Raw genomic sequence first — 13,904 nt, 5'->3', positions numbered from 1 at the left:
ATGGTTCTTTATTAACACTTTTTAATAGTATGACAATAGATAGCGACCATAAGTGATCCATATGGTTCTCTATTAACACTTTTTAATAGTACAACAATAGACTCATCTTCTTTAATAACTATATAAATACATAATATATTTAATAACTTTCTTCAAGGCACTTATATCTTTAAGGAAACTACACCGAAGTGAAACTATATTCTGCTCCAATGGATAGCTCAAACTATAAACTAGAAAACAAACCTTGCTCTAAGCTCCAACCATGAATCACCTACTATGATACCACTATTGGGTTGAGAGGGACTCAGCTCACATGCACACACATAGCTTGAGATATATAACAGAGCAAGAGAGTTGGAACAATTCTCTTAGATAAGCAAATAACTATAGACTCATCTTCTTTAATAACTATATGTAGAGACCTCAGACATGTAGCAGTCTTTGTTTTTTTTTCTGTAGACCTTTGATGGTCTGATCCCATGTTAAGCGCCATTTGTGTATGCTTAACTGAGACACTACATTGCCATCGTAGGGATCATGTCTATTAAACTTTCTCACTTAACATGGTCTGATCCCATGTTAGGCGCCATTTGTGTATGCTTAATTGAGACACTACATTGCCATCGTAGGGATCATGTCTATTAAAAACTCTCACTTTCTCTTTCTCCATAGGCCATGTATTTATCTTCTTACATACATACATATATATAGATATGTCTCTCTTCTTTATATGCATCTCTCTTTCAACCAAGTATCCATTGCTGCCCAACATAAAACTACTTTCACCACCACATGGGGAACTTTTGCATACAAGCTTTTGCATACAAGGTCACGCCATTTGGACTGACCAATGCTCCCATAACCTTCCAAAGATTAATGAGCACAACATGCAAGGACTACCTATAAAAATGGTTGGAGGTGTTCATTGATGATCTTTGTGTACACTCATAATGGATGGAGCAATTGTCTTGCTTGAGAAAAGAGTGTGAAAGGTGTAGATTATATGGTATATTCTCAAATCCTTTGAAATGCCAATTTTTTGGGTGAATCATGAAGTAATACTGGGACATATAGTGTCTAAGAATGGGACTTCCACATATGATATTAAGGTAAAACTCATACTAGAGTTGCCAACAACCACCAACTATAAGAGAATATAATGGTTTATGGGACACATGGGCTATTATCGAAGATTCATTATGTTTCATATGCTGTTATTACTAGGCTATTATATAAGCTTTTGATTGTTTTTGAATGGACCAAGGAGTGTCAGTAAAATAGGCTTACGATGAATTAAAGAGGGCATTAGCTAGTGCACCTTTCTTCAGACCACCAAATTGGGATCTCATGTTCCATGTGCATATCGATATATAAAATTTTACAATTGTGGCACAGACAAAGGAGAGCATAAATTGGATTACCCAATCTACTTTGCGAGATGACAGCTCAATGAAGTTGATATGAATTATACCACAACTCAAAGGGAAGGAATAACCATGGTGTATGTAGTGAAAAAGTACATACACTACTAACAAGTTCATGTTCTTTGTGGATCATAAAGCATTGACAATGTTGTATCTCGTCTCAAACAAACCTTGCATGACTGGGCGAATTACCCATGTTGGTTGTTGCTTGATAGAGTTTGACTTTACTATGACAGAGTGAGAAAAGGTTCATATGATATAGGATGTGAATGAATGTGATAGCATGTTAATCGGGATGTGAATGAATGATAAGGGATGTGAATGAATGTGATGTGATGTGAATCGAGATGTGAATGAACTATAAGGGACGTGAATGAATGTGTTAGCATGTGAATCGGGATGTGAATGAATGAGATGTGATGTGATAAGATGCGATGTAAACTGGATAGATGTTAATGTATGTGAAAAAGTAATGAGATGTATGGGTAGATGCAAGTAGATTTGATCTGATGAGGATAAATGAGGAAATAAGTGATGAGTTAGAAAAAGATGTGATTAGATGAGAATGGGAATACTTATGAAATGAATACTTATGAGAATGGGAATACTTATGAAATGAATGTGGATTGATGTGGACTTATGTGTGGGTAATGTGGATTGGTGTGGATGGATGAGTGGATAAAGTGGATTGATGTGGATGGATGTATGGATGTATGGATGATGTGTGGGTAATTTGGATTCACATGTAAAATCCATAGGATAAGTCATTAAACAAGGATAGGATGAGATGACTTATTAAGTTGGAAGCACCCTATCAGTTAATTGTATAAGCTAGGCAAAGATCACATGCTAAGACAATGTGTCAGGGAGGATGAGTTCCTAACCATTTTAGAAGAAGCTCATGGTGGAATCACTAGTGGACATTTTACAAGTGATTTAATGTCAAAAAATATATTGCAAAACCAAGGTTATGGATGCCAACCATGTTTGATGATGCCATGGAGTTTGTCAAACACTGTGATGATGCCATGGAGTTTGTCAAACATTTTACAAGTGATTTAATGTCAAAAAATATATTACAAAACCAAGGTTATGGATGCCAACCATGTTTGATGATGCCATGAGAGTTTGTCAAACACTGTGATGAATGCCAATGCTTTAACATTCCACATGGACAAGATAGAATGCATTTGGTTTTGATCATTGTGCAACAACTTTTAAAAAAGTGGGGAATAGATTTTGTTGGGCCCATACTGCAAGACAAATGCAAGTGCGATATATCATCGTGGCCTTTGGCTATTTCAGAAAATGGGCAGAAGTGAAAGCCACACGAAAGGAGATGCTGGAGAATGAACACACTTTTAGAGACCAAAACCAAGTAGGAAACATCTCCAAGTGAGTGGAAAAAATCCAGTAATTGGATTTTCCAATGATAATATCAAAACATACATTTTCTGTGTTAAAATCAAGAAGCCACAACTTTCTCATCAAGCTAGCATAAAAAATATATCATCTTTTTGGCTTCATTGTCAACCTTGACCTATGCAAGGTACAAATATATCTCAGGTGCAAGATAGAGATGTGAAGGAGGTCACCAATGGACCACTACACCATCAAACAAGCAAACCTGGATCCAACAGTACAATAGAACTCTCATTTGTCTTCATATACATCCTGAGTCCCCATAGAAGCAACTTTTAGAGCTCCAAAGTACCTAGAGAGTCACTTTTTTGGATCACCACAAAACAAGGCACATTCATCCTCAATACACTCTTCGCATAAGTAGTCTAGATAGTTTCAAATGACTAAACAACACACAAAGAGCCCAAACCCAAAACTTACTTCCATCCATCACCACAAAACTTACAATCGAAGATAATGGATTAGTGGGACCATCGAAGGATAGCAGTCAAAAAATTACAAATAGGCAATCATACAATTGCAAATGGGCAATCAAACGATTGTAAATGAGCAATCAAAATGATCAGACTACTATAATAGATGATTGGACTTGTGTAATTAGGGGATCCGACTAGTGTTATTGGGGGATCGTGAATTAATCCTATACTAACTACAATGTGATTAGTGCTAAGCTAAGCTAAGGTGGATGATACCTAAGTGCAATCTTAATGATAAATAAAGTAAACTAATAAAGTTTAAACTCAAGCACAATTAGATTACAAGATTGAGACATGCACTCATAAAGAGGCTCGAGAGCTTGCTACACTTCTCATTGCTTGAAAATTACCTCTTTTATATGAAGTGAGTAAAACTTAGCTTTGCTCGCTCATGTGGGATAATTTAGCTTGCTCATGTGGCAGCTTCTTGATACTTGCTTAGGCTTACTCATACTCACTCCCTACCTTTCTTGTACTCTCAATGGCACCATATTTCTCAAAACCCCCCCTTAGTGCCATATTGTGTATAGTTTTTGGGCTTTCACTCTTCCTCTCTGTCCCCTTATGCTAGTTTACTTCGGCCTTATAGCTACTTTTGGCTACTAATTTTAGCTTGAGTGCATCATATGGCCTCAGAGGCTAATTACAAAACTTTTTATAGAGATAAGAGGGGTGAGGAACAGCATGGTTCTTTCTCTAGAAGAGTCTTTCTTTGTCTTTATCCGCAACATCTTTGACCTTGATGTAGTTTGCTTGATTCTTTTTATGGTAGCAATCTTCTTGTGACCAATTTTTCTGCAGAAATCACACACAATCTTTGGTTTATGTTTGGGACATTTGTTCTTTGTGTGACCAAGTTTTCCACAATGATAGCATCTTGGAAGTGAAGAGGTTAATTGATTGCTCATTTGAAAATTTCCACTCTTTGCATAGAGTGCTTGTGCACTTGACTATGAGGTGAATGTTTCTTTGTCCTTGAATTTTGATTCATGCTCATGAAAAGATGATTCTATGTCTTCTTGAAGCTTGGTGTTAGGCACATTTTTAAGTGTAGCCACCACAAGCAATCCATATGGGTCTTTATTAACACTTTTTAATAGTACAACAATAGATAGCGTTCATAAGTGATCCATATGGTTCTCTATTAACACTTTTAATAGTATAACAATAGACTCATTTTCTTTAATAACTTCTTCAAGGCACTTAGTTATTACTTGATACCTTTAAGGAAACTACACTGAACTGAAACTACCTGCTGCTCCAATGGATAGCTTCAACTATAAACTAGAAAACAAAGCTTGCTCTAAGCTCCAACCACAAATCACCTACTTTGACACCACTATTGGGTTGAGAAGGACTAAGCTCACATGCACACACATAGCTTGAGATACATAAGAGAGCAAGAGAGCTTGAACAATTCTTCTAGATAAGAAAATGTGAGAAGTGATAGTATAATGCTCAAGTACCATTGCCTAAGAGGGTGATCACATGGGGATAAAACCCTTCCTAGGTAAAAATTGCCCATGTACAGGAGTCCGTTCACACCAAAACCACCACGAGAGTATACACAACTCATGTAACACCCTATATTTAAAGTATATGTCATGTCTTAAGTGCCCAAAAAATTCCCTTTTCTTAAGGGGGAAGTCGTGTATTGTGTGTCATGAATCATATACCTTGTATCATGTATGAGAAGAATCATGTATCTGATAATCATCTGTCTCGTATCATGTGTCAAGAATCATGTATCTCATAATCATGTGATACATGACACATGTTTTTTTTAATCACGAGTTATCCTACAACATTATATAAACAACCTTTTGTTTTTGTCATGTTTTATCGTATATCATCATCTGATATATGACACATGTTTTTGTCACGAGTTATCCTACAATATCATATAAACAAGTGCATGTCCATAAGAAATTATGTTTTAGAGTAGGAGTTGGCATTCCCTTTCTTATTCAACAAAGCCATGTATCATTTAATGTGCCATATATGTACATGTCATGTACTATGTCTCATATATGGTGGAAACACTTTCCACTGTGGACAATGTTTCATCTTTCATGTATACTTAATGAGTTAATTGATCTAGGGAAGACTTATTATCAACCCTTGACAATTATGAGTTACTATTTTTGAGATCCAAAAGAAGAATAATATTCTTGAATGCTATCGTGGCTATTTATGAACAAGACATACCAATTGAACATCTTAAAAAAACCAAGAACAAGGCCTACACATTAAGGGGCTATAAATTTTGAGACCAAGAATAATATTATTGAATGCTTCCATGGCTACTTATTATTGAACAAGATATACCAATTGAACATCATAAAAAAACCAAGAACAAGGCCTACAAATTGAGGGGCTATGATTTTGAGACCAAGAAGAAAAAATTAGCATCATGCTTTATTATCCCACATGAGCTTTACTAGTTCACGTGGGATAATTTAGCTTGCTCATGTGGTAGCTTCTTGATACTTGTTTGGGCTTACTCATACTCACTCCCTACCTTTCTTGTACTCTCAGTGGCACCACATTTCTCAACACCCCCCGTTAGCGCCATATTGGGTATAATTTTAGGCTTTCTCTCTTCCTCTCTCTCCCCTTGTGCTAGGCTACTTTGGCCTTATAGCTACTTTTGGCTACAAATTTCAGCTTGAGTGCATCATAAAGCCTTAGATGCTGATTCAACACTTTTTATAGAGATAAGAGGGGTGAGGAACACCATGGTTCTTTATCTAGAAGAGTCTTTCTTTGTCTTTATCCGTAGCATCTTTGACCTCGATGTAGTTTGCTTGATTCTTTTTATGGTAGCAATCCTCTTCTAGGTGACCAATTTTTCCATAAAAATCACACACAAGCTTTGGTTTGTGTTTGCGACATTTATTATTTGTGTGACCAAGTTTTCCCCAATGATGGCATCTTGGAAGTGAAGAGGTTAATTAATTGTTCATTTGAAAATTTCCTCTCTTTGCATAGAGTGCTTGTGACTTGACTGTGAGGTGAATGTTTCTTTGTCATTGAATTTTGATTCATGCTTAAGGAAAGATGATTCTATGTGTTGAAGCTTAGTGTTAGTTAAGTGTAGCCACCACAAGTGATTCATATGGTTCTTTATTAATACTTTTTAATAGTATGACAATAGATAGCGACCATAAGTGATCCATATGGTTCTCTATTAACACTTTTTAATAGTACAACAATAGACTCATCTTCTTTAATAACTATATAAATACATAATATATTTATTAACTTTCTTCAAGGCACTTATATCTTTAAGGAAACTACACTGAAGTGAAACTATATGCTGCTCCAATGGATAGCTCAAACTATAAACTAGAAAACAAAGCTTGCTCTAAGCTCCAACCATGAATCACCTACTATGATACCACTACTGGGTTGAGAGGGACTCAACTCACATGCACACACATAGCTTGAGATATATAACAGAGCAAGAGAGTTGGAACAATTCTCTTAGATAAGCAAATAACTATAGACTCATCTTCTTTAATAACTATATGTAGAGACCTCAGACATGTAGCAGTCTTTGTTTTTTTTTTCTGTAGACCTTTGATGGTCTGATCCCATGTTAAGCACCATTTGTGTATGCTTAACTGAGACACTACATTGCCATCGTAGGGATCATGTCTATTAAACTCTCTCACTTAACATGGTCTGATCCCATGTTAGGCGCCATTTGTGTATGCTTAATTGAGACACTACATTGCCATCGTAGGGATCATGTCTATTAGACTCTCTCACTTTCTCTTTCTCCATAGGCCATGTATTTATCTTCTTACATACATACATATATATAGATATGTCTCTCTTCTTTATATGCATCTCTCTTTCAACCAAGTATCCATTGACCAACATAAAACTACTTTCACCACCACATGGGGAACTTTTGCATACAAGCTTTTGCATACAAGGTCACGCCATTTGGACTGACCAATGCTCCCATAACCTTCCAAAGATTAATGAGCACAACATGCAAGGACTACCTATAAAAATGGTTGGAGGTGTTCATTGATGATCTTTGTGTACACTTATAATGGATGGAGCAATTGTCTTGCCTGAGAAAAGAGTGTGAAAGGTGTAGATTATATGGTATATTCTCAAATCCTTTGAAATGCCAATTTTTTGGGTGAATCATGAAGTAATACTGGGACATATAGTGTCTAAGAATGGGACTTTCACATATGATATTAAGGTAAAACTCATACTAGAGTTGCCAACAACCACCAACTATAAGAGAATATAATGGTTTATGGGACACATGGGCTATTATCGAAGATTCATTATGTTTCATATGCTGTTATTACTAGGCTATTATATAAGCTTTTGATTTTTTTTGAATGGACCAAGGAGTGTCAGTAAAATAGGCTTACGATGAATTAAAGAGGGCATTAGCTAGTGCAGCTTTCTTCAGACCACCAAATTGGGATCTCATGTTCCATGTGCATATCGATACATAAAATTTTACAATTGTGGCACAGACAAAGGAGAGCATAAATTGGATTACCCAATCTACTTTGCGAGATGACAGCTCAATGAAGTTGATATGAATTATACCACAACTCAAAGGGAAGGAATAACCATGGTGTATGTAGTGAAAAAGTACATACACTACTAACAAGTTCATGTTCTTTGTGGATCATAAAGCATTGACAATGTTGTATCTCGTCTCAAACAAACCTTGCATGACTGGGCAAATTACCCATGTTGGTTGTTGCTTGATAGAGTTTGACTTTACTATGACAGAGTGAGAAAAGGTTCATATGATATAGGATGTGAATGAATGTGATAGCATGTTAATCGGGATGTGAATGAATGATAAGGGATGTGAATGAATGTGATGTGATGTGAATCGAGATGTGAATGAACTATAAGGGACGTGAATGAATGTGTTAGCATGTGAATCGGGATGTGAATGAATGAGATGTGATGTGAAATGGATGTGATAAGATACGATGTAAACTGGATAGATGTTAATGTATGTGAAAAAGTAATGAGATGTATGGGTAGATGCAAGTAGATGTGATCTGATGAGGATAAATGAGGAAATAAGTGATGAGTTAGAAAAAGATGTGATTAGATGAGAATGGGAATACTTATGAAATGAATACTTATGAGAATGGGAATACTTATGAAATGAATGTGGATTGATGTGGACTTATGTGTGGGTAATGTGGATTGGTGTGGATGGATGAGTGGATAAAGTGGATTGATGTGGATGGATGTATGGATGTATGGATGATGTGTGGGTAATTTGGATTCACATGTAAAATCCATAGGATAAGCCATTAAACAAGGATAGGATGAGATGACTTATTAAGTTGGAAGCACCCTATCAGTTAATTGTATAAGCTAGGCAAAGATCACATGCTAAGACAATGTGTCAGGGAGGATGAGTTTCTAACCATTTTAGAAGAAGCTCATGGTGGAATCACTGGTGGACATTTTACAAGTGATTTAATGTCAAAAAATATATTGCAAAACCAAGGTTATGGATGCCAACCATGTTTGATGATGCCATGGAGTTTGTCAAACACTGTGATGATGCCATGGAGTTTGTCAAACATTTTACAAGTGATTTAATGTCAAAAAATATATTACAAAACCAAGGTTATGGATGCCAACCATGTTTGATGATGCCATGAGAGTTTGTCAAACACTGTGATGAATGCCAATGCTTTAACATTCCACATGGACAAGATAGAATGCATTTGGTTTTGATCATTGTGCAACAACTTTTAAAAAAGTGGGGAATAGATTTTGTTGGGCCCATACTGCAAGACAAATGCAAGCGCGATATATCATCGTGGCCATTGGCTATTTCAGAAAATGGGCAGAAGTGAAAGCCACACGAAAGGAGATGCTGGAGAATGAACACACTTTTAGAGACCAAAACCAAGTAGGAAACATCTCCAAGTGAGTGGAAAAAATCCAGTAATTGGATTTTCCAATGATAATATCAAAACATACATTTTCTGTGTTAAAATCAAGAAGCCACAACTTTCTCATCAAGCTAGCATAAAAAATATATCATCTTTTTGGCTTCATTGTCAACCTTGACCTATGCAAGGTACAAATATATCTCAGGTGCAAGATAGAGATGTGAAGGAGGTCACCAATGGACCACTACACCATCAAACAAGCAAACCTGGATCCAACAGTACAATAGAACTCTCATTTGTCTTCATATACATCCTGAGTCCCCATAGAAGCAACTTTTAGAGCTCCAAAGTACCTAGAGAGTCATTACAAAAATCATAAAGTCACTTTTTTGGATCACCACAAAACAAGGCACATTCATCCTCAATACACTCTTCGCATAAGTAGTCTAGATAGTTTCAAATGACTAAACAACACACAAAGAGCCCAAACCCAAAACTTACTTCCATCCATCACCACAAAACTTACAATCGAAGATAATGGATTAGTGGGACCATCGAAGGATAGCAGTCAAAAGATTACAAATAGGCAATCATACAATTGCAAATGGGCAATCAAACGATTGTAAATGAGCAATTAAAATGATCAGACTACTATAATAGATGATTGGACTTGTGTAATTAGGTGATCCGACTAGTGTAATTAGGGGATCCGACTAGTGTAATTGGGGGATCGTGAATTAATCCTATACTAACTACAATGTGATTAGTGCTAAGCTAAGCTAAGGTGGATGATACCTAAGTGCAATCTTAATGATAAATAAAGTAAACTAATTAAGTTTAAACTCAAGCACAATTAGATTACAAGATTGAGACATGCACTCATAAAGAGACTCGAGAGCTTGCTACACTTCTCATTGCTTGAAAATTACCTCTTTTATATGAAGTGAGTAAAACTTAGCTTTGCTCGCTCATGTGGGATAATTTAGCTTGCTCATGTGGCAGCTTCTTGATACTTGCTTAGGCTTACTCATACTCACTCCCTACCTTTCTTGTACTCTCAATGGCACCATATTTCTCAAACCCCCCCCCCTTAGTGCCATATTGTGTATAGTTTTTGGGCTTTCACTCTTCCTCTCTGTCCCCTTATGCTAGTTTACTTCGGCCTTATAGCTACTTTTGGCTACTAATTTTAGCTTGAGTGCATCATATGGCCTCAGAGGCTAATTACAAAACTTTTTACAGAGATAAGAGGGGTGAGGAACAGCATGGTTCTTTCTCTAGAAGAGTCTTTCTTTGTCTTTATCCGCAACATCTTTGACCTTGATGTAGTTTGCTTGATTCTTTTTATGGTAGCAATCTTCTTGTGACCAATTTTTCTGCAGAAATCACACACAATCTTTGGTTTATGTTTGGGACATTTGTTCTTTGTGTGACCAAGTTTTCCACAATGATAGCATCTTGGCAGTGAAGAGGTTAATTGATTGCTCATTTGATAATTTCCACTCTTTGCATAGAGTGCTTGTGCACTTGACTATGAGGTGAATGTTTCTTTGCCCTTGAATTTTGATTCATGCTCATGAAAAGATGATTCTATGTCTTCTTGAAGCTTGGTGTTAGGCACATTTTTAAGTGTAGCCACCACAAGCAATCCATATGGGTCTTTATTAACACTTTTTAATAGTACAACAATAGATAGCGTTCATAAGTGATCCATATGGTTCTCTATTAACACTTTTAATAGTATAACAATAGACTCATTTTCTTTAATAACTTCTTCAAGGCACTTAGTTATTACTTGATACCTTTAAGGAAACTACACTGAACTGAAACTACCTGCTGCTCCAATGGATAGCTTCAACTATAAACTAGAAAACAAAGCTTGCTCTAAGCTCCAACCACAAATCACCTACTTTGACACCACTATTGGGCTGAGAAGGACTAAGCTCACATGCACACACATAGCTTGAGATACATAAGAGAGCAAGAGAGCTTGAACAATTCTTCTAGATAAGAAAATGTGAGAAGTGATAGTATAATGCTCAAGTACCATTGCCTAAGAGGGTGATCACATGGGGATAAAACCCTTCCTAGGTAAAAATTGCCCATGTACAAGAGTCCGTTCACACCAAAACCACCACGAGAGTATACATAACTCATGTAACACCCTATATTTAAAGTATATGTCATGTCTTAAGTGCCCAAAAAATTCCCTTTTCTTAAGGGGGAAGTCGTGTATTGTGTGTCATGAATCATATACCTTGTATCATGTATGAGAAGAATCATGTATCTGATAATCATCTGTCTCGTATCATGTGTCAAGAATCATGTATCTCATAATCATGTGATACATGACACATGTTTTTTTTAATCACGAGTTATCCTACAACATTATATAAACAACCTTTTGTTTTTGTCATGTTTTATCGTATATCATCATCTGATATATGACACATGTTTTTGTCACGAGTTATCCTACAATATCATATAAACAAGTGCATGTCCATAAGAAATTATGTTTTAGAGTAGGAGTTGGCATTCCCTTTCTTATTCAACAAAGCCATGTATCATTTAATGTGCCATATATGTACATGTCATGTACTATGTCTCATATATGGTGGAAACACTTTCCACTGTGGACAATGTTTCATCTTTCATGTATACTTAATGAGTTAATTGATCTAGGGAAGACTTATTATCAACCCTTGACAATTATGAGTTACTATTTTTGAGATCCAAAAGAAGAATAATATTCTTGAATGCTATCGTGGCTATTTATGAACAAGACATACCAATTGAACATCTTAAAAAAACCAAGAACAAGGCCTACACATTAAGGGGCTATAAATTTTGAGACCAAGAATAATATTATTGAATGCTTCCATGGCTACTTATTATTGAACAAGATATACCAATTGAACATCATAAAAAAACCAAGAACAAGGCCTACAAATTGAGGGGCTATGATTTTGAGACCAAGAAGAAAAAATTAGCATCATGCTTTATTATCCCACATGAGCTTTACTAGTTCACGTGGGATAATTTAGCTTGCTCATGTGGTAGCTTCTTGATACTTGTTTGGGCTTACTCATACTCACTCCCTACCTTTCTTGTACTCTCAGTGGCACCACATTTCTCAACACCCCCCGTTAGCGCCATATTGGGTATAATTTTAGGCTTTCTCTCTTCCTCTCTCTCCCCTTGTGCTAGGCTACTTTGGCCTTATAGCTACTTTTGGCTACAAATTTCAGCTTGAGTGCATCATAAAGCCTTAGATGCTGATTCAACACTTTTTATAGAGATAAGAGAGGTGAGGAACACCATGGTTCTTTATCTAGAAGAGTCTTTCTTTGTCTTTATCCGTAGCATCTTTGACCTCGATGTAGTTTGCTTGATTCTTTTTATGGTAGCAATCCTCTTCTAGGTGACCAATTTTTCCATAAAAATCACACACAAGCTTTGGTTTGTGTTTGCGACATTTATTCTTTGTGTGACCAAGTTTTCCCCAATGATGGCATCTTGGAAGTGAAGAGGTTAATTAATTGTTCATTTGAAAATTTCCTCTCTTTGCATAGAGTGCTTGTGACTTGACTGTGAGGTGAATGTTTCTTTGTCATTGAATTTTGATTCATGCTTAAGGAAAGATGATTCTATGTGTTGAAGCTTAGTGTTAGTTAAGTGTAGCCACCACAAGTGATTCATATGGTTCTTTATTAACACTTTTTAATAGTATGACAATAGATAGCGACCATAAGTGATCCATATGGTTCTCTATTAACACTTTTTAATAGTACAACAATAGACTCATCTTCTTTAATAACTATATGTAGAGACCTCAGACATGTAGCAGTCTTTGTTTTTTTTTCTGTAGACCTTTGATGGTCTGATCCCATGTTAAGCGCCATTTGTGTATGCTTAACTGAGACACTACATTGCCATCGTAGGGATCATGTCTATTAAACTCTCTCACTTAACATGGTCTGATCCCATGTTAGGCGCCATTTGTGTATGCTTAACTGAGACACTACATTGCCATCGTAGGGATCATGTCTATTAAAAACTCTCACTTTCTCTTTCTCCATAGGCCATGTATTTATCTTCTTACATACATACATATATATAGATATGTCTCTCTTCTTTATATGCATCTCTTTCAACCAAGTATCCATTGCCCAACATAAAACTACTTTCACCACCACATGGGGAACTTTTGCATACAAGGTCACGCCATTTGGACTGACCAATGCTCCCATAACCTTCCAAAGATTAATGAGCACAACATGCAAGGACTACCTATAAAAATGGTTGGAGGTGTTCATTGATGATCTTTGTGTACACTCATAATGGATGGAGCAATTGTCTTGCCTGAGAAAAGAGTGTGAAAGGTGTAGATTATGATACATAAAATTTTACAATTGTGGCACAGACAAAGGAGAGCATAAATTGGATTACCCAATCTACTTTGCGAGATGACAGCTCAATGAAGTTGATATGAATTATACCACAACTCAAAGGGAAGGAATAACCATGGTGTATGTAGTGAAAAAGTACATACACTACTAACAAGTTCATGTTCTTTGTGGATCATAAAGCATTGACAATGTTGTATCTCGTCTCAAACAAACCTTGCATGACTGGGCGAATTACCCATGTTGGTTGTTGCTTGATAGAGT

This window comes from Cibotium barometz, chromosome 37 (genome assembly GCF_041138505.1).
Source record: "Cibotium barometz isolate CiBa-2024 chromosome 37, ASM4113850v1, whole genome shotgun sequence".
NCBI lineage: Eukaryota > Viridiplantae > Streptophyta > Polypodiopsida > Cyatheales > Cibotiaceae > Cibotium > Cibotium barometz.
This window is presented reverse-complemented; position numbering follows the sequence as displayed.